We start from the raw sequence: 19806 nt of genomic DNA on the forward strand, positions 1-19806 counted from the left end.
ATACTTTATTATTAAATATGTATAAAACCCCAAAGACAGATTTAACCACTTTCAACCTGCCATCCATATGTTGGGCATTTCATTATAGGAATATTTTGAAAAACAAAATTTCACAAATAGTACAAATATTTTTGTGCAACAATGTTACACAACTAAGTGTAAAATAAGGCACTAAGTTGTACAAAACTATTAAAAGAAATTCTGCCCAACAGCGACGATATACTATGTATATAAGAATCAACAAAGCTGCATGTTTGTGACGATTAAATTAATAAGCCTAATTCAATGTCAATGGGTCATGCCGATTCACTATGCTGGTCGTAAATAACGTGCAAATGAAGTGACTAAAGGAGGGTGTATTTTCTCTAAGCAAAAACCGACGTGCAATTCACAAAGGGGTGTGTAAATCCCTCAAATGTGCGGATCACAGGTGTATGTCATGATGAATCCGGACAGCTGTCAGCTTATTGTAAAATCTCAAGCACGTCATTTGCATTGTTCCACGCCCCATTTCACACCATAAAAGGCAACAGGAAATGAAATATCCAACTTCAACTTCACCGTGCTGAAGAAGTTCAACGCTTGTCTCTCGTCAAAAGAAACTGCTCGTCGGCGTCGCACCGCCTTGACAACTTGTAAATCTGTTCTGTCTGGAAGCGGGTCCCTGGTTGCATAATGGATCGGCTGAACGCAATGCTCTCATAAATGAGAATAAGAACTTTACTAAGTTTAATCCCACCACCAAATAATAGGCTAATAAAACAACAACGAAAGGCTATTATACAAGCCTTTTCTACTGAACATTGCTCACCTTTACCGAGGTAAAAAGATGCTAGAATCCAGGAGGGCATACTGGCACGCTGCTGTCGGATAGATTATGGACCAGAGCTTTATTGATTACTGAGGGGAAATTTGTCTTTTGGATTAATAGCCTATATCACTGTCTTACGTCGGAACAGCTAGATTTCATCCACCGTTTCCTCATCAGATGGTAAGACTTATTAGGCGATTGTGTGTGGCGTTCATGTGATCAATATACAGTATTATAAATCAATACAGCGAAACAATGGAGGCGTGTCTGTGCCTCCAGGCAGCAACATTAAGGCATGATAGTCTATATTCATCTTTACGTGAAACTTTGGCTGAGTCGGCCGACACTGACAAACACGTTGAGGACCTAATAATTCAGCTCTAAATGCAACTGATAGCCTACAAAATAAATAAAAAGCGGTTGAATTCGCGTCATGTCATGTCATGTCATGTCATGTCATGTCATGTCATGTCTTTATTATGCATAGAAGAAATAGATCGTTGACATCTTTTTTCATTCTTTTCTGTATGTGTTGACAAATTTTGGGCACATGAATATTTTATTTGAGGTTTGGCACTATTGAAATACATTTTGCATGAAGAATAAAGCATTCTAAAGACATACGCAAGCTTTGATCCCATGTAAGTCAGCCTCGGAGCAGACAACTAACGTGGGAAGTTGCGTGAATTCCTTTACGTTCAAAATATGGGCGTAAACAGCTTAGTGAATCGGGCCCAATGACTTATCAATCCAGGCAGTGTTGTAGTAGGGCTATTTTTAGAAGTGGGGGGGGCACCTCAGACCATCCTCCCATCAATCATGTTTACTATACGACAGTGACACTGTCCGTAAACTGGCACTTTGAAAGTATACCATTCAGGCATTGACAGACACTAACGGTTGTCCTATTGCCTGGCCCTGAGGCGAGTAAAATATATATACGTATATATTCTGGGAAATGGAGTGTTTTTAGAGACTGTCTGGCAAGCTACCTCTGTTTGTTAACACAACATGAGTTATATAGACTGTTCATAAAAACTTGAACATCCTTGTCCGTCCTTGTCTCGCTCTCTCTCTCGCTCTCTCTCTCTCTCTCTCTCTCTGTGTGTCTCTCTCCTTCTCGCTCTCTGTCTCCCTCTCTCTCAAACATGCACCGGCTGCCCACTGTCAGATGAGATGGCAAAATCGGCTAGACTGGTTATAACAGAACATTAACACAATTGCTTGCCACCAGCTCATCCACTGTCAGATGAGATGGCAAAATCGGCTACACTGGTTATAACAGAACATTACAATAATTCCTTGCCAGTAGCCTATTTGGATATGGTGTGTGGGTTTTCAATGCGAAAACAAGAAATCGCACAACTATGGATGACTCAACATTAGCTTGGCAACATGGCATGTAGGCTACAGTCTACACACAACTAGCCAGCTTCGGTAGGTCCCCCATCCAGTTATAACACTGGGCCGGGGGCGCAGCTTGTTTTGTCTATCACTCAGCAAAACACAGTCGATTCAGACAATATGATAAAATAAGCCCTAGTACATACGTTTTTTTTTTGCCTGATTTGCCTACTGATGGTGAAAAAGAAGACAGACATGCATATCCCAAACCCAAAATTGGGCAGGTGCTGAGCGACAGTCAATGCAGAAAAAAAAAGTTTTTGGTGCAATAAAGCACTTTATATTTGGAGCCCTACAGTGTGCAAGCGTTTTAGTATTATTGCTATAATAATTTTTCCTGCCTACTGATGGTGGCTCACGCAACAAGCACGGGAGAGCTATAGATTTTTTATGTCCATCATGAGTAATAAACAAAAAATACGTAGCAAGACTTAATATGTTGACAGAATCTACCTTGTTTGCATTTGTTTACGTGTTAAAAGTATTTCTTTTGAGATAAAGATAATCAAGAATATTTGCGCTTACATCAGGCCCAGGTAGTCAACACTGTACACAAGCCAGGGTTCAACCAAAGTTGAAAGAATAGAGTATAAAATAGTAGATGTGAGGGAAGCCTCACATGTACTCTAGTCTAAAGTACACAAGCACACACTTGTGTGCACAACTGCACATGTGTGCACTTGCGTACATGCATACACAAACAAACATTACTTTTCGGCAAGTAGAACATGACCTGTGCATGAAGTGCTTTTGAGATCTTAGTGTCAAGCCCCAGCACAATACTTCATTAAAGAGAGAGTGACTTGCCTGTTCTGAGTGCATTTTCAATGGCCAGGGCAAATTCTTTTTTTTAATTTTCAAATATATTTTTGGGGCTTTTTCTGCCTTTATTGATAGGTATACACACAGTAGACTGACAGGAAACGGGGAGATGGGGGGGGGGGGGGGGGGTGACACGCAGTAAAGGTCGTCGGGATCGGGACTCGAAACCGCGACATGCTGTCAGGCTGGATTATCAGCCTAGGTGCCGAGACGGCTACGTCAGCCGCCCGGTCCATGGACAGGGCAATTTTAGACATGTATTCGTAAATTAATCATATCTGCTGTGACGAGTCGGTAAACTGGTAGGCTACTTTCAAAGCATAGCCTACTATGAGTTCAAGTTCAAATCTGACAGCTTCACATTTACCATTTCAAAAGGGATGGCTAGCAGTGTTTTTTTCCCCATAATAACCATAACCACATTAAAGGGAGTCCGTTTTCAAAGCTGCCTGAGATTCTAAACCATTATCGCCGGAAAGATGTGACACTCCAATACCTCGACTGTTCTCTTGTATGGCCTGCAGAGGGCAACGATGACCCTCCATGGACAACTGCAGAGATAATTTAATTTTTAACTTTCTTTTTCAGATAAGCAACAAAATGTATTGACATGTATTAAAACAAAAGTTAAATGTTTTGTTTTGCTCTGCATTCAAAGATAGCGTATAGAACAGGCAAGGCTTGCAACCATATAGCGAACCACAAGCAGGAGCCTCAGACCATGGACAATGGACACGGATACAATTTCACATGGCTGGCAGCTGATAGGTGGTCCTGAGAAAACAATAGCTGACTGACTCACATACAGACAGACTGGCAAACAAGCAAATAGTAGCCTACACTATTATTTGTGCCCTGCGACAACCTCCCATGCATTTTTGTATTTTTTTTTTTGTATGTACTTTTAATGGCTGGATAGGAAATATCTCCTCCATATCTTCACAACACTAAGAGCAAGCACAACTGTTGATAATGCATTGAATAATGTCACAAATACACAGGAGTAACAAAAATGTGTTTTCGATTTGACACTTCAGAGAAGCAAATTCCAAAAGCAATCCAAGAAAACTAAGAAGAGTGTTTGTTTACTTGTTTCACTAAATCAGTAATTTCATCACCGAACCGTTTTGGTTGTCCAAAAGAAAAGGTAAAATATTAATAAATGAAGAATAGCATTAGAACCTCAGCTGTACTTTAATTTGTTTTGTGTTGCAATTGGTCTTGATGGTTAAAATGATAGTTGTACATGGCGTCACTTTAGAGATGCACTGAATCCCTGTGCTGAGCTCAAATCGTTCAAACAATCAAACAAACTAAAACACTCTTTCAGAATGCAACCGGGGCCACACCCACATGCATTAACCCATTAAGACCTAAGGCTGATTCTAAAAATGTCTTCTAAATCCTAACAGTTTTCTGAAAAACTTACATTGCTATATCAGTGTCATTCTCAAACTTTTTCATGTCAAGGACCCCCAAGATGATATGTATTTGGCCGCGGACCCCCCCACCCCATCTAAAAATATGTTGTTCCAGGGACCCCCAGAAGCTAAGATTTGAGTAAAAAATATTATAAAAAAATACATATATATTCAAAGATGTGTTACATGTAGATGTATCTACAAGCTCATTATGAGCTTGTATATCTGGACTTCCGTTGTACGCGTTTCCCACGGAAACTATCTTTTTCGGCCAATCACAAGACTTGTTTCATTCATGGACAAAGTTAACAGATTTGTAAAGTGTCAACTTCATTTCCTTGGGCGGTACTTCCGTCACATTCCGGTATTTCCGTTTAGACACTCAACAGGCTAGGTCTTGCCCAGCGTGAGTTTTAATGGGTTAAGCACTTAAGGACACAGGGTGAAAGACATGCTGAGGTGACATGATGATAAAAACTGATCCCAGACAAGAGGCAAGACCAGTTTACCTCTGAGCGTCAACAGTGCAGACATCAGCCAATGATCCTCGATTATGGCAATGCTGTCATCTTAAAGAAATTGATATCATTGATTCCAATGAAGTGAAATATTCAGAAAATTCTGAAAATCAACACACCAAAAAACAAGCTGTTCCAGGGACAATGGATCTATTCTAGACTCAAGAGAAGTTTGTCACGACAACAGTTATCTCTAAGGAAAGGTTTCAGGACTCTAGAATCAGGCCAAACTATTGATTGCTTCAAATTACAACTGTGCCATCATCAGTTCAAAACTACCCTATATTCTATTCCTCTGTGCAATAATCCTGTGTACTTAAGTTTAAATATATAATATAAACAAAACAACTCCTTCAGTTTGACTTCACCTTCTTGTCTTTTCCCATCTATATACACATTTTCTTTAAATCGCTCACATTATACTTTTTTCCACAAGTTTTCTTCACCATGTGAAAGGTGACAAATACTACGCTATCTATCAACTCTCTTCTCCTCCTCTGCCTGTCTCTACTCTGCCTCTGGACAGAGGTGACAGTAAACCTTGCTTTGCCAAGTGGTTTGCTTAAACTGACACAGCTTGTAAAAAAAAAACATTGCAGGAACACAAGGACGCCTCAGGGTATGACAGGAATGTCAGAACTTACTGGTATTTTGGGGGTGGATAGGGCCTTTTGGGTTTGGCTCAGTTAACTGTGTTATGTCACTGGTTGTGTTTATACTTACTGAAAGAACTGCTCAAACCTTGGTTAAATATTTTATCATGGTGAAAGAGATTGAAAGAAAGGAAATAGTAATTTGCCCAATTATCTAGCTGCAGTAGCAATTTCCTTGCTAGCTTTCAAGTTTACATACCTTAAACCTGTTAAATCACTGCTATAGTAAATTAAGCTCTACCACACACACACACACACACACACACACACACACACACACACACACACACACACACACACACACACACACACACACACACACACACACACACACACACACACAGGTCAAGAACAGGACATGAGAAGTGCTTCGGGGTAGAGTGTTTGGAATACAGGACATTGTTTTATGTTGAACACTGAGCTCATGTTCAAGTTTAGATACCTGAAGGAATATTCAGGCAACATGACAGGTCAACATGCCTTCCCAAAGAGGAACCAAGGGGCAGGGTTTAAAGTTAAAGTCCCATAACTGACTGGTGGTCATAGGTGACTACAGTGATACTTGTAAAACAAGTTACCAGTAACCCGTCAGTGTTCTCAATCAAGACATATGGCCATCTGAAAAATTCATAAAATATACTGCAGCTCCAAAAGGTTTTAAAATGGCAAAATCTGCTATCTTCACAAGAAGTTAAGTAGACAGACAACTTCCCCCTTCCTTGGGTCATGTTCCCCTAAAACATTACCCCAAAAGTTGTCCAGGCAGGGCATCAAAGTAAGTCTTTTTTTCTGAACCTGAAGTGAACTGGACTGGTTTAATGCCACCCTTGTTTAAAGTGGACGTATATTTCTGGGGTTGATCGATCTTGCCAGAAACATTGGAACCAGTTGGCTTAACCTAAAGTGCAAATGCCACTCTGTGACCCCCTGACACACTGCACTCCAGGCAGGCCTAATGAAAGGTAAAGGTCAAATTCCAGACACAGACAGTGAAAGGGCCTTTTTCAGCAGGAGAGTCAGTGCTGCTGCTACACAGGTTTTGAACTGTTGTATTATCCACAAGTCTTAACACAGAGGGTAGAAACAGTCATTCATAAAATGACATCACTTTACTGTAATGCAGCCATTACAACAACCCATGCCTTTCTTTCTACTGTTCCTACAGTGGTCACATAACAGTTGAAAACCTGTGTAGGCCTACACATTTCCCACACTTAAACTTTATCAGGAATCATCAATACGGGAATCCATAAAGAATCATACTGAAGATAAGAGCTGTGTCACTAATAGGATAGGTATATTAAATCAATTCCCATACCTATCTGACAGTCAGTCAACACAAAAAACGTATTATGAGCATTTACTACTACTAAAGGACAAGAGAGATGATACAATTTCCCAAATCACAACTTTTCAAGGAAAACTACAGTCGTCACCTAGACAGGATAGAGATAGAGCAAGGAGAAAAACACAGAATAGAAACAGGTCAAGCAATCAAAAAGACAAATAGCATTGTAACAGGAGGTATAGAGGTTTATGAGGTTAGAACAATAGCATTATATGCAGACGTGTACATAAAGTGCCGCTATGAGGCGAGATTAAAGTAGCAGCAGGTTCAGTACATACGGTGCAGTTCACTAGAACAGTAACAGATATGCGGTTCGTTAGAACAGTAACAGGTATGGGACATAGGTCTTCGTGCAAGAAAGATTGCATGTTATCACATGGTTGATCACTGTAGTTTTTCAAAGGGGCGCCCTACTCCTGATTCTAGGTCCACTGCAGTGGAAACACAAATGATAACCGTTTAAACAACTCACAGAATGGAACAGAGCGGTGTGGCCTCAGAATAGCAGTGGAATAGAGCCTTTTCATTTACTAGCTCTAGCCTTTAGTGGAAGCATTTTCTCATGTGTCACTAATTGTAATCATAATTATTCATGATGATGATTTGATGGGAAAATATTTTTCATCATTACCTCCACTAATGGAGTATGTTTTTCACCACATTGCATTTTTCTGTCTGTTCCTGGAGTCAAATGAAACTGTAGGCTATGACTGGTCCTGAGTCTCCTGACCCACTGTTTGGCCGTTTCATTTCACCTGACAGTGAGGAGTTTCCCCAGGAGAGGAACGGTGTTTAATTTCACCTGACAGTGAGGAGTTTCCCCAGGAGAGGAACGGTGTTTAATTTCACCCGATTTATTTTAGCCAATTTTGCACCTCCACCCAATGTTGTTGGAGTGCCAATCCAGAGGCAAGAGGGATCAAACCCTATTCTCTATGGTAGTGGTAGAGTGCGATGCGATGCGAGAGTGGGCTCTAGCCAACACGAACTCGGGACTCCTGGATCGCTGCCGTTCACGCTCTCCTATCTAGCATCAGGGTCTTGAGCACTACAGTGTCCTCTTATCACAAAACATATAAAAAAATAACAAAAATAATGATGCTTTAATAAATTATAGAAAATGTAAAACAATCCGTGCAGGTGATTATTTTTCTACAGTATGTGTCAGAGTTTGGAAGCACTCGTTTTCAGTAACGAAACATCCTGCTGCCTGCTGCATTATGTGCAATTCCGCAGGACCGTTGAGTGATTTCCAACGAGCGCTTCCAAACTCTAGAAAAATAATCACCTGCAAGGAATTTATTGACAGAAAGTAGCTCATCACAGCAACTGAACTTAGGTGCCAGATAGCATTACAGCGTCTAAGTTGCTTGCGGCTACATGCACATAAGCAGCCAGGCAGCCAGCCTGTAGTGTGGCTTCATCCCTGGAGACTGCGTTGTGCATTGTGATTTGTGCAGCTGATTTTGTCCTGTTGTGAAGTATTTTGCAGATTCGGTTAAATCAGTTAAAAACATACATTTTAATTGCTTCACACTGTGATCAAGCCACTGCCTTTTATCGTAATTTTATTCACTTCGCACTGCGTGATCAAGCCACCGTCTTTCATCCCTTGTGTATTTTAGCCACCACCATCCGATCATTCAATTGCTGATGCTGATAATTGTCTGTTGTCGGAATTCTACAATCTCTATTCCCATCAGTTGAAAGATGAATCAATAGTAGCTTCTGTTTACAATGTGTGTTGTAATGGCCGGAAGATAATAGTTACTTTCAAGTAAGGATAAGTTGAGCGATGCATTAAACCCTCCATGTGAAACTCCTCACTGTCAGATGAATAGAAGCGGCTAGCAACTTCATGTGTATCGGAGCAGACACGCACTAATCAACACCCTCCCACGTCACCAACTGTAGGGTTTAATAATAATAATAATATCTCAAAATGATCTACACGTATCACTTTTCTAAGTACCCAAAGGCGCTTTACATGGGGGGGGGAGAAAACTACTTTATAAGGAGCAAAAACACTAGGAAAAGGCTAAGACTAAGGAATAAAATGATCAATATAAACTGTGGAATGATGAGAAAAGGGGGGTGTGGAGTTAGGTGGGGAAAGCCATATTGAAGAGGTGGATTTTGAGAGCGGTGTTGTTTAGCAGTTGTGTGGGGGATATAGGGAACTGGCATAATGACTAAATTGGAAGAAAAAGGGAACATACAATAATCTATCAAAGGCACAGCATTCTCAAATGCATAAAAATGTAATTCTAATGAAGTCCTTTTTTCTTCTTAAATTCTAGAACTAAAACCTGTTCCTATTTTAAGCAGGGTGGGTTGGGGATATTTTGTAAAATATTTAATTTATATATACAGTTTTCTTTTTTTTTTAAGAAAATACACCAGTAAAACCAGTATAGGTTGTGGCAAAGTAGCCAAATTAACCTAGTGGCCCTGTCTGTCTTTCAGCGTCTCTGCTGACGAACGCAAACACTCGTGTCCTTAAAGGCACACACACCAGAGTCACACATGTCACACGACAAATGTCCTTACAACAAGGTACTATAAGGTTACCCCAACATGGATGACACGAAGGCATGCATACATACCGTAAATATATAATCAATCAATTCACACTCCTTTCTATTAGGCCAAAGGTTACAGTCTAGTCGAGTGATAACAGAAATGCTGTGTGTGTGTCTGTGCGAGTGCCATAAATGTTCAAAAGAGATTTGTCCCCGATTCATTAACCTCTTAGTGACCAAAGTTCGTACTTCGTAAAGATCTAGTGGCATTTTTACCGTATTCACCACTTATACCCTATATACTTTGTTGACCGTGTCCCCCAAGGGTCTATACTTGGTCCCCTCCCCGTTGCCCTGTACCAAATCTGTAGCCCATTTACAAGCTCACAAAACATCACAACGCATTGTGATTTGTGACCTTGCAGAACTGTTATTTCCGCTAAATGTTTGCTTATTATGTCATGCCCAGAAAAGGGACACTAGGGTTCATGTGGTTTAAGGTAGAGCAACAGATAAGGGACAACTTCAGATATTTACATATAGTACTAGTCCATATCTATCTACAAAAGTTGATCTTTCCATAATAATGACTTAAAATGAGACGTTCTGAAAAGGTATATATAGATGTATTGACAGTACGATATTGGCCTATGAATGTAAAGTGGAAATGTTGCAATATTTGCAATGATCCGGAAGCCTTTCTAGTGTTAATTGTGAAATTAAAAGTATATTGATGATATAGCGAGTGTCCCTGCATTGGTTTATCCAGAGCTAGGATGAGTTTGACAGGTTGAACTTCGCCCACTCCTGACGTCACAGCCTTCCGTAAGGGAAATGTGGGCAGGGCAGATTTAGGCACGGATCCCACACTCACAGCTGCCTCAACAGCGACCCATTTGGAGAGAATCTCAGCTAGGCCATGTTGCAGCCGAAAGCATATAGTCTAGACACCAAGTGACTAATGATGCCATGGGATGGAAGCCAGCCCTTGCATGACCCGTCTCTCTCTTTACGCTCTCCTTCACGGTGCGATTCACACATGTCCTAAAATCTTCAGAGAAAAGAAACCCAACAGGGAAAAGTCAGATATGTACACTTAAAGAGGTTAGACAGAGGGGGATTCATCTTCTCTTATTCCCTTAGGAAGACACTTGACTTCAGAGTCTCCCTGTGCAAGCTGGTGAACCGCTTCAACTACTCCTCTATCCCCCTGTACATCAAGGGGGACAGAGGATTATAGACATCAAGATTATAATGTCTATAATGCATTATAATCTGCTTATAGCACGATTATAGTTGTACAAACTCAAATACTCAAAACCCTTTCTAACACTGTTTCTCAACCAATGGTCCATGGACACATGTTCTTAAATAATGACCGTTAAGGGCTTAATACAATTTGTTGCACGATACGAACACATTTTACCAAACCCTTAATTAACAGTAATTATTTAACTGAAACATTATGCTAGTGGTCCAGAGTTTAAAAAAAGGCTGAGAAGAACCACATTCCTATCCTACGGTTAACCTTATTCTGTTCTGTTACTTTATCCAGCCTTCCATATTAAACTCATGTTAACAGATATACTGATTTGTAACTTGAGCGAGCAGACGCATGCAATTGTATGGGCACATTTCCTAATAATGATGACTCAACCAGACAGATTCTAACTCCCTTTCCTGACCAAGTTCTTGACCCCTTACTTCCCAGAAACTGACATCATTGACTCTGTCATCTTAGGTCACTAGGTCATTGAGTGCACCGTTTCTCTGTTTCTCAACTAGTGGCATGATTAGGGGTGGTCCATGTCTGTCTCTTCTTGGCTATAGTGGTGGACAGGGACAGAGTCTCATGTCATTTTCTGTCTTGAACCTTGCCCTGTACTTATTCTTCGGGTATGCCAGCAGGAAAATACACTGTCACAGAGATAACTACTAAAAGGGCTTTTAGTAGTTATGTAGTAGTTATGCTTGTACTTTTGAAATGAAAGCATAAGCCTCCTCACAGGACCACTGATAATGATAATGTCTTTAATTCCTCTGTCCTCAAATACCAAGTTACTAAGTTTCTCCAATATATATATATTTTGAAAATAATGAAAATAAATAAATAAAACAATCTTCACTTTCCTATATTACTGAACGCATTTAAAAATAAACGCACAACTCCTCGTCACACTGCTGGGGTTTCCAAAACACACGGCGCTCCCATGTGAACAATTCAAAACCTATTCTGCGCTCAGGGAAAACGTCTCAGTGGAGAAGACATGGCCCCTACCCCCCTGTAATGCTGCTTTTTAAATGTATTACGACCTTACGGGGCACCATTATAATGACTACAAGTGTGTGTACCGTAGTTCAATGGGCAGGGTACAATTTGTTGGCAGTCTGTATGTACTGTATGTTATCTATGTATTATGTATGCACTACTGTATGTCATTGTATTAACAGCATTTCCCCCGGGACAATAAAATCTTATCTTATCTTCAAGGATACTCCAGTTGAAAGGCTTTAGAATATGCTTGATGTGACCAATTCACCTTGTTGAACAGTTTTGACTCCAACTGTATATATGATATGTATTTGTCCCTAAACCCATCTGAAAATGTTTTGTGCCAGATTTGTGTTGTTTAAAACAACCTTCCAAATATTTTTAAATAAAAATAGCAGATCTACAAGCTCTCAACGTGTTGCACACATTGTGACACATTGTGAGCTTGTAGATCGGCTGTTTTCAAATAGCCAATGTATACAGTATATATATATAGGTTTAAAGTGCTCATGTGTTTTCCTAGACCTGGTTTCTTGCTTGTTTCTCTGCAAAAATCTGGCAACACTGTTGGTGGCCTGGGTTCAGTCCTCACGTCCAACCTGAAGAGTTGCTGCAGTGCCTTCAGGCACTGTTACCTGAGACCGTGTCAATAAAAACAAAAATGCAAAAAGCCCACTCACTCTGCTTGAAAGAGAAAACGTATGTAAGGCTCTCTCCTGATATTTGACACACCATATTCACCATTAAAACATCTGCAAAATGCAAGGTGCTTATATTCTCAAGACAAAGAATGCCAGGATGAATTCCAGACCATTACATAATGCCACCAAAAGGTTGCTTTCAAGAATATCTTGTCTCAACTTGTAAAGTGTCTCAAAGTCTCAAGGGGTGAGGGGGTCAGAAGATTCATTCAACTTTTAGTCTATAGCTACACTGGCTGCTTGTCAGCTAAGCTTCCTGTTAATTACTCAAGACAGAGAGAGAGAGAGAAGAGAAGAAATAGAAAACATGGATTTTATCCACAGTCCCTTCCTCCTCCTTTCCGCATCACCAGTTTGTTTCTCCCTCCTTCCGTCTCTCAGGTGTTTGTAAAATGCTTGAGCCATAATGTTTAATCTAAATGTCAATACAGAGGCCATCCCCACCACAGAGGCCAGAGTGCTCAAAGCAGTTCTGCATCAGAAATAACAGCCAGGTTACAAAACAGTCAACTGTGTCCTAAAATGATCCTGTCAAAATTGTTAATCCGGTGTCTAAAATGTATGCTATACTGTAGGCTGAATATCCTGCTGAAGGTGCACAGGGTTCAGTTTGTAGAATTAGACTGCATAGTTGCCTGCAAAAACAAGATTCAGGTCAAAAGTGGGCCTCCATATAAAGAAGTTAAAGAGGATTCTGTGGATAGCTAAAGACGAGCTTTGCGTAATTATCTTCAAAAACACATTCTCACATCAGTAGTAGTCTCCTGGCTAATGAGGTGAGCCACTTGTATGTGCTAGCTAGACAAACAAAACTGAGGCTTCTCTCTGGTCTCATTGGTCTGAATGGGGGCGGAGGTAACCTACAGCTTAGGGACTTAAAGTCAAGCTGAAATGAAAAATATGTTTTAACCCTTTTAGAGCATATCTGTGGTCATATTGGAGACACATTTAACAATATTTAATGCCAAACAAAACAAGAAAAAAAATCATGGTTTTGATGTATTACATCAAGGTGGTATACTATTCTGATTCTGATATGATAAATGTAAACAAACATAGTGGAAGGCTGGAAGCATTACGAATAATCTCTTATTTTATAGCTAAACAGTAGCGTAAAAATATGTTTCTGAAGACGTTTGAAATGAGAAATAGGCAGTGCAGCAAAATAATGGGGTTGGGCTAGTGTTTAGGTATTATCCAATACGTGGCTAAACCAATATAACCCATTAAGACCTGAGGCAGAGTCTACACATGCCTTCTTAACAGTTTTCTGAAAACCTTATGTTGCTATATCAGTGGTGCTCACACTTTTTAATGTCAAGGACCCCCAAAATTATATGTATTTGGCTGCTGACCCCCTCTCAAAATAGTTTGTTCCAGGGACCCCCAGCAGCAAAGACTTGAGTTAAACATGTTCGCTGTGAAATATATTTATATATTCAAAGATTCAAAAATGTTATAGTAGTATGGTATCTACAAGTGGCGCGCTATGAGCTTGTATATCTGCTATTTTTGAATAACCAAAATATGAAATAATGGTTAAAGTGGTTAAAATCTAAATAGAGATTATTCTATGAAGTACTATTTTTGTTTTTATATATATTAAAAAATATATGTATCATCAATCAACCACTTAAGCCCTATTTTACACTGTACCGCATAACAGTGTCATGTAAGGATAGTGAAAATAGCAAATCTACAAGCTCATAAAGCGTTGTGATGCAATGCAACCCCCCCCCCCCCACCAATGACAAAATAGGGAAAGATTAGAATATTAATGGATTATTTTATTAAATTACTGATTATTTTTATAATCAAAAGCCCAATCTTTCAGCCAGTGGTCAGATGATCAATGGTTTTAATCACCTGACTGACTGGCAAGTGGCAACCCAAGTCTTACAGCAGCACTGCTGACTCACACGGCACAAAGTATGATCCTTGTAAGGCATCATTAGAACTCTACAGTATAAACCCGTCTGCTTGTGGCTTTGGCTGTCTTGCCCTTGCTTGTACAAGCTGAGTCAACAAGTCGATCTGGCCTCCTGCTGTGAAAAAGACAGATGGATATGGTGTACTGTAAACACACTGGAAGATTTTTGTATACTTTTTCTTGAATCGTGCTGAACATTATGTCTCATATCCAAATCATTTCACCTTCAAAATGAATTTAAAAAAGGAAAAAGGTAACAGGTAACAGCACATGCTGAGCTAAGAGCAAGAAATGGGACGCCCTTCCATGGATATGGTCATATAACCTAACCTTTCCAAAAACTTTTAATTGGATCTCATACTCATACTCTTACCTCTGACTGGCAGATGTGACTAATATTGCTAGCCTACATCACTTCTGATTGGCCAAGGCTAATAGAGGCTCTTGAGAACCTGCACACCTACAATTCAACTGATATAGCATTAATAAACCCCCAGGCCCCTTCAGGGGCCAACAAATGAAAAACTGACAGCAAATGGCAGCATTATGATGCACTAAAAAGTTAATCTGCAAAGAATGTCTGGGTGAGATTATTGTAATCGGACTCTGGAAACATGCAGTTCTCTTTACAGTCTGACTGATAACACTGACATGCTACAGTTCCAGAACGAACAGATGTATTTATATCACACCTGTAGCATTTGGCACCTTAGATTGCATTTTACTGCAGCAGAGATTAGTGGTAGAATGTACTGATTGATCCTGAGTAATAGCAAGCACTCCCCAAGGACCTATGTCGTCACTTTTCCTGTTCAGTGCGGGTTCACCCTCTCTTCCACTTCAACTCAGGTACATGCCACCATCAGAAGTTCTCACATGAGATAAAACCTCCAGTTTTAGCTGCATCACAGATGACAAGGAAGAATACAGAGCCCTGGCGGAGCGTTTTTTAGAGTGGTGAGGAAAAAAATTACCCAGCTATAATAATCCTCTAACCTATTAGACTGGAAACACAATGCATAACAGCAGATCAAGTAGAGACCCGGCCCAAGTCTCATCCCCATCTGAGTGGAGGAGGTGGAGGAGGTGGACACCTACAGAACAAGTTCCTGGGCGTGCACAAGAACAAATAAACTGGACTAGACACAGACAACACAAGGGATGCCAACAAACTGAACAAGCTGATGAGGAAGGCTAGCTCCATAGTTGAATTTAAACCTGGAGTTTAACAATCTGGAGTTTGTTGTGGTGGGAGGAGGATGATGAGGAGGAAGCTTAGAAGCATCCTGATGAACCCCTCTCATCATACCCTCTATGGTGTGCTAGTGGGGAGGAGCACATTCAACCACAGACTCTTTGTCCCCTGGCACAAGATAAAGTGACTTACAGTCCTTTGTGCCAGTAGCCATCCATCTCCACAAGTTCCCAAGCCTGCCTGACCCCCATACAGTATGTTCTGTTCTGTTCTTGAATTACTCTCACTACAGAACCATGAGACTGTTAGGATAGGTGTTTATTGTGGCGGCTGGACAGCTGCCTGCAGGTGAAAGTATTTTTGCACCAATTAGTAAATAATGAGTAAAATAATAATAAATTAACCATTTAACCGTTAATAGTAACAAGTTACAAATTTCGGTTACTGGTCAAACGGTTAAGCATGAACATTTTGTCACAGTCTTGTCCCTCCCTTCCCCCCCAACCTCAAGTCATATTACAATTGTGGCCCTAACTAATCTAGTTGAATACCCCTGGAATAATAGCCAAGAAAATAGTCGGATAGTTGCAGCACTAACTCAGTCAGACCAAGTGAAAATGTTTGGTCTGGTCTTTATTGTTATTTTATTTTATTTTTTTATCTTATTCTCATCTCTCTATTCTTATACCCTGTGTTTCAGACAGTGTGCTGTTGCAACTACGGCATCTGAATTTCCCAAATCAATAGAGGTTTATCTAGTCCAATCTTGTCGGCTAACCGGATCCTTCCATTTTGTCATTTTCCTATCTATGCACTTTCTTTATCATATAATGGGCTACTGTTAATTTCATTTCCTCCTGGGTATCAATAAAGTATAATCTACTTTTTAATATGGTGGTTGATTAAACATAACACCACAACATATTTCACAACATGAAATAGTCAATTGATAGAGTCTAGACTAGAGGTGTAGTAATACCTGACTACGAAGCTGCCTAGGAGGCCATTCACAATTACCGGGGTGCCCCAGTGAGCGGTAGGGGAAATGCTGGTAATGGGACGGTCTGTGTATAGTGTATGTCACTTCTGCTACAATGACAATATGCTAGATCATCGTCAAATCACAACACAAGTCATCTATCTGACATAATGGTGCAATTTGGTGGTCAAAAGGTGAAGGTCAGTGATGAGCCATTCAGCTCAACTATGCACACCTCTAGGTTCATTTGTTTTGGAGTGTTCAATATTGACGTGTGAACATTGATCAATTACTTTAAATTAGAGCTTTTGAGACTATCTAAACTCATAGGGGCTTCCTGAATCCTACCAGGCTAATGCCCTTCATCCTACCTGACCGTTATTAGCTTGATTTCAATGTCCAAGACTTTGGGGGAAATTGACAGGTCAAACAGTACTTAAATAGAATGTATAAAACAACAGACTATGATTCTTTACTTCTTAGCTGTCCATTTGTCACAGCCAGAAAAACTCATATCCCAGCTCTGGACATGGATTGTAATTGTCATTTCCCCACCAAACAATGTCAACATAACATCCAAAATAATGTCAACATCAACATAACATCCAAGAAATATCACCAGAAAAAAAACAGCAACTCAGGAGCAAAGGCTAACAATTAGCATTAGTTATGTCAATGATTTGAAACACAAGTTGTAAAGTTGCTCCTTTGCAGGATCTGGCACTGAGACTGTGGTGCTGTACACAGTAGAAAGTTAGAAGATTATGGTACAGGCAGGAGGAAACTTCATGGTTTCTTCATCTGAGCTGTCTCAACCTTAATGTATTGACCTTGCTGTTGCTCTGGAAAGATAACAGGAGTAAGAAATTGGTCTGACCTTCGGACATGCACACACACACACACACACACACACACATACACATGCTGCAGGAGCAGGGAAAAGGTTGCCTTAAAGATGAACAAACTGTACAGTCAAAACAATACTTAGGTTGCACAATAGAGTTTACTATTCGACAGATTATAGTGTATGCATGCACGCTGCACGCATGACGCAGTCATACACACACACAGGCACACACATACAGGGTATGGACAGGTTCAAAGGTGAGGACTGTTCTAACTTCTGTGTCCTCACAAACACTACATTTGGCGTGGATGTGCCCTGTACAAATAAACAAGCATGTTATGCAAGCTACAAAGCATGACAAATAAACACACAATTACTTTGTTCCTTGTTTTTTTTCTTCTTTTCTTTTCAACAAACTAAAGTGGAGCAGTCAGGCTTGTAATAGTTTGCTCAAACATGGCTCTCTAGCAGACTTTTTTTTCATATCTGGTCCTGTTGGGCACAATAATACTGGTCTACAATCAGTACTAGTCCCATACACCATTGACACTAACGGTTGCCCGACTGCCCGTGGCAAGTAAATAAAACATTCGGGCAAGTGGAGTTTGCTTTCAGGTTGCCCGACCGGCAAGTGCATTCCGTCTTCATTAAATAGTATTGGCTATTCATGAACAACAATATGGGACCTTTTTACAACTAGCAGTTGCACTCGTTCTTGTTTTTTAAAGTGACTGTCACCACAGTTACCGATTGGATTTAACATTAATTTGTTCTACAAGCGCAAATTGTACAATTTACTTTTCAGGCAAGTGGGCATGACCTTTGGGCAAGTACGTAGAACATGACCTGTACTTGCCCGATGGGCAAGTGCCTCTGAGACCTTAGTGTCAATCCCTGGGTGATGCAATTTGGAATGGGTTCCCAGGACTGCTTTGTCTACAGCTGAGCTACCATTCTGTAATAAGTCAACTAACTAAGAGCATTACTTGTTTCATGCATGCCACAACAAGCAAATGTGTTTACTCCCTCTCCCCCCTCGCTCCCTCTCAATGGCACTAACAGAAGTTTCAAATAGGCCTAAAAGCGCTGCTTGCAGTCAAGATGGTTTAGAACAGTGGTTCTCAAAGTGGGGTCCATGCAGGGACTCTCAGGGTTCATTGAGGGGTTTCCAAATGGACCCTTACAGCCAGGTCTGCAACTCTTGAGAGCGAACAAATGGAACCAAATTGCTTCCATTGTACAAACCATTTGTACACTGTCAGAGTTATGGGGTACTTTGAAATTAAAAGGTTTGAGAACAATGAAGAACAATGCTCTCTGCAACTGCATCAAGTTGATGATGGGACAACTGTCACACATGTGCACGTGCACATGCATTTATTAAAACAAACCCTGAGATAAATTTTAAAAATACATACGGTACCCATTTAAACCGGGAAAGCATCTGTGTCATTTTAAATTTGAGCCAAAAACAACGTTATTTTATACATTGGCTATTCAAAAACAGCAGATATACAATGCAAAATCCTTGAATGTATAAAAAAATGTAAGCAAACATTTTTAACTCAAATCTTTGCTGGGGGGGGGCTGGAACAAAATATTTTGAGATGGGGTCTGCAGCCAAATACATATCATTTTGGGGATCCTCGACATGAAAAAGTTTTGAGAACCACTGACATAGCAACATAGGTGTTTCAGAAAACTGAAGACATTTGTAGAATCAGCCTCAGGTCTAAATGTTTTTTTTTTTTTAAGAAACTGGTTCTAATGTCAAATGCACTCCATAGCCCCACACACAGTGACTCACTCATTCATTCACATGAACCAACAATACTCACATGTTGGTGGCGTGGTGTCTCTATAGCTGTCAATGACCCAGTCAATCCACCTACAGTCCAACAGTAACCGGACACCGAATGTAAACAATACGACTGTTACAGTAGTACTTGCTAAGTGTTTGCTAAGCTTCCTCACACACACATATAAACATACACACACGTTTTCTCTCTTACACGCACATACACACAAGCACACTGACTGACACGCTGCTTCTGCTGCTGCTGTTCAGTGAGGAAGAGGAGTGGGAGAGAGAGAGAGGGGTGGGGGGTACGCACGCGCACACGCGCGCAAGGGCTCGAGCGGCGTGACTTGAGGAGGATGACTGGAGCCGAGTGCAAAAAAGCGACACAGCACACACACACACAGACACACACACTTGTCAGTCAAATATATGCAGTGTATTAGAAAGCTATATGGCTGACTGACACACGCTATGTGCTAACTAACTAATGTTGCTATAGCTAGCAGCTGGCACCGTCTGTCTCCTGTTGGCGGATAGGAAGCAGAAGAAGTCTCTCTCTACTGCGCGTGCTTACTGCTACTC

General features: G+C 40.5%; 1 protein-coding gene across 1 annotated transcript in view; it reads right to left on the reverse strand.

The window, feature by feature from the left end:
- The window catches only part of LOC311034334 (pyruvate carboxylase, mitochondrial-like), a 454227-nt gene extending 434421 nt beyond the window's left edge, over positions 1-19806 (reverse strand). Inside the window, exon 1 of the mRNA XM_084042211.1 lies at positions 19262-19806. The gene's annotated coding sequence lies outside the window, so the exon portion shown is untranslated. The remainder of the gene's footprint in view (positions 1-19261) is intronic.

The sequence above is a fragment of the Gymnoscopelus microlampas genome, assembly GCF_963454915.1.
Source record: "Gymnoscopelus microlampas genome assembly, chromosome: 19".
Classification (NCBI taxonomy): domain Eukaryota; kingdom Metazoa; phylum Chordata; class Actinopteri; order Myctophiformes; family Myctophidae; genus Gymnoscopelus; species Gymnoscopelus microlampas.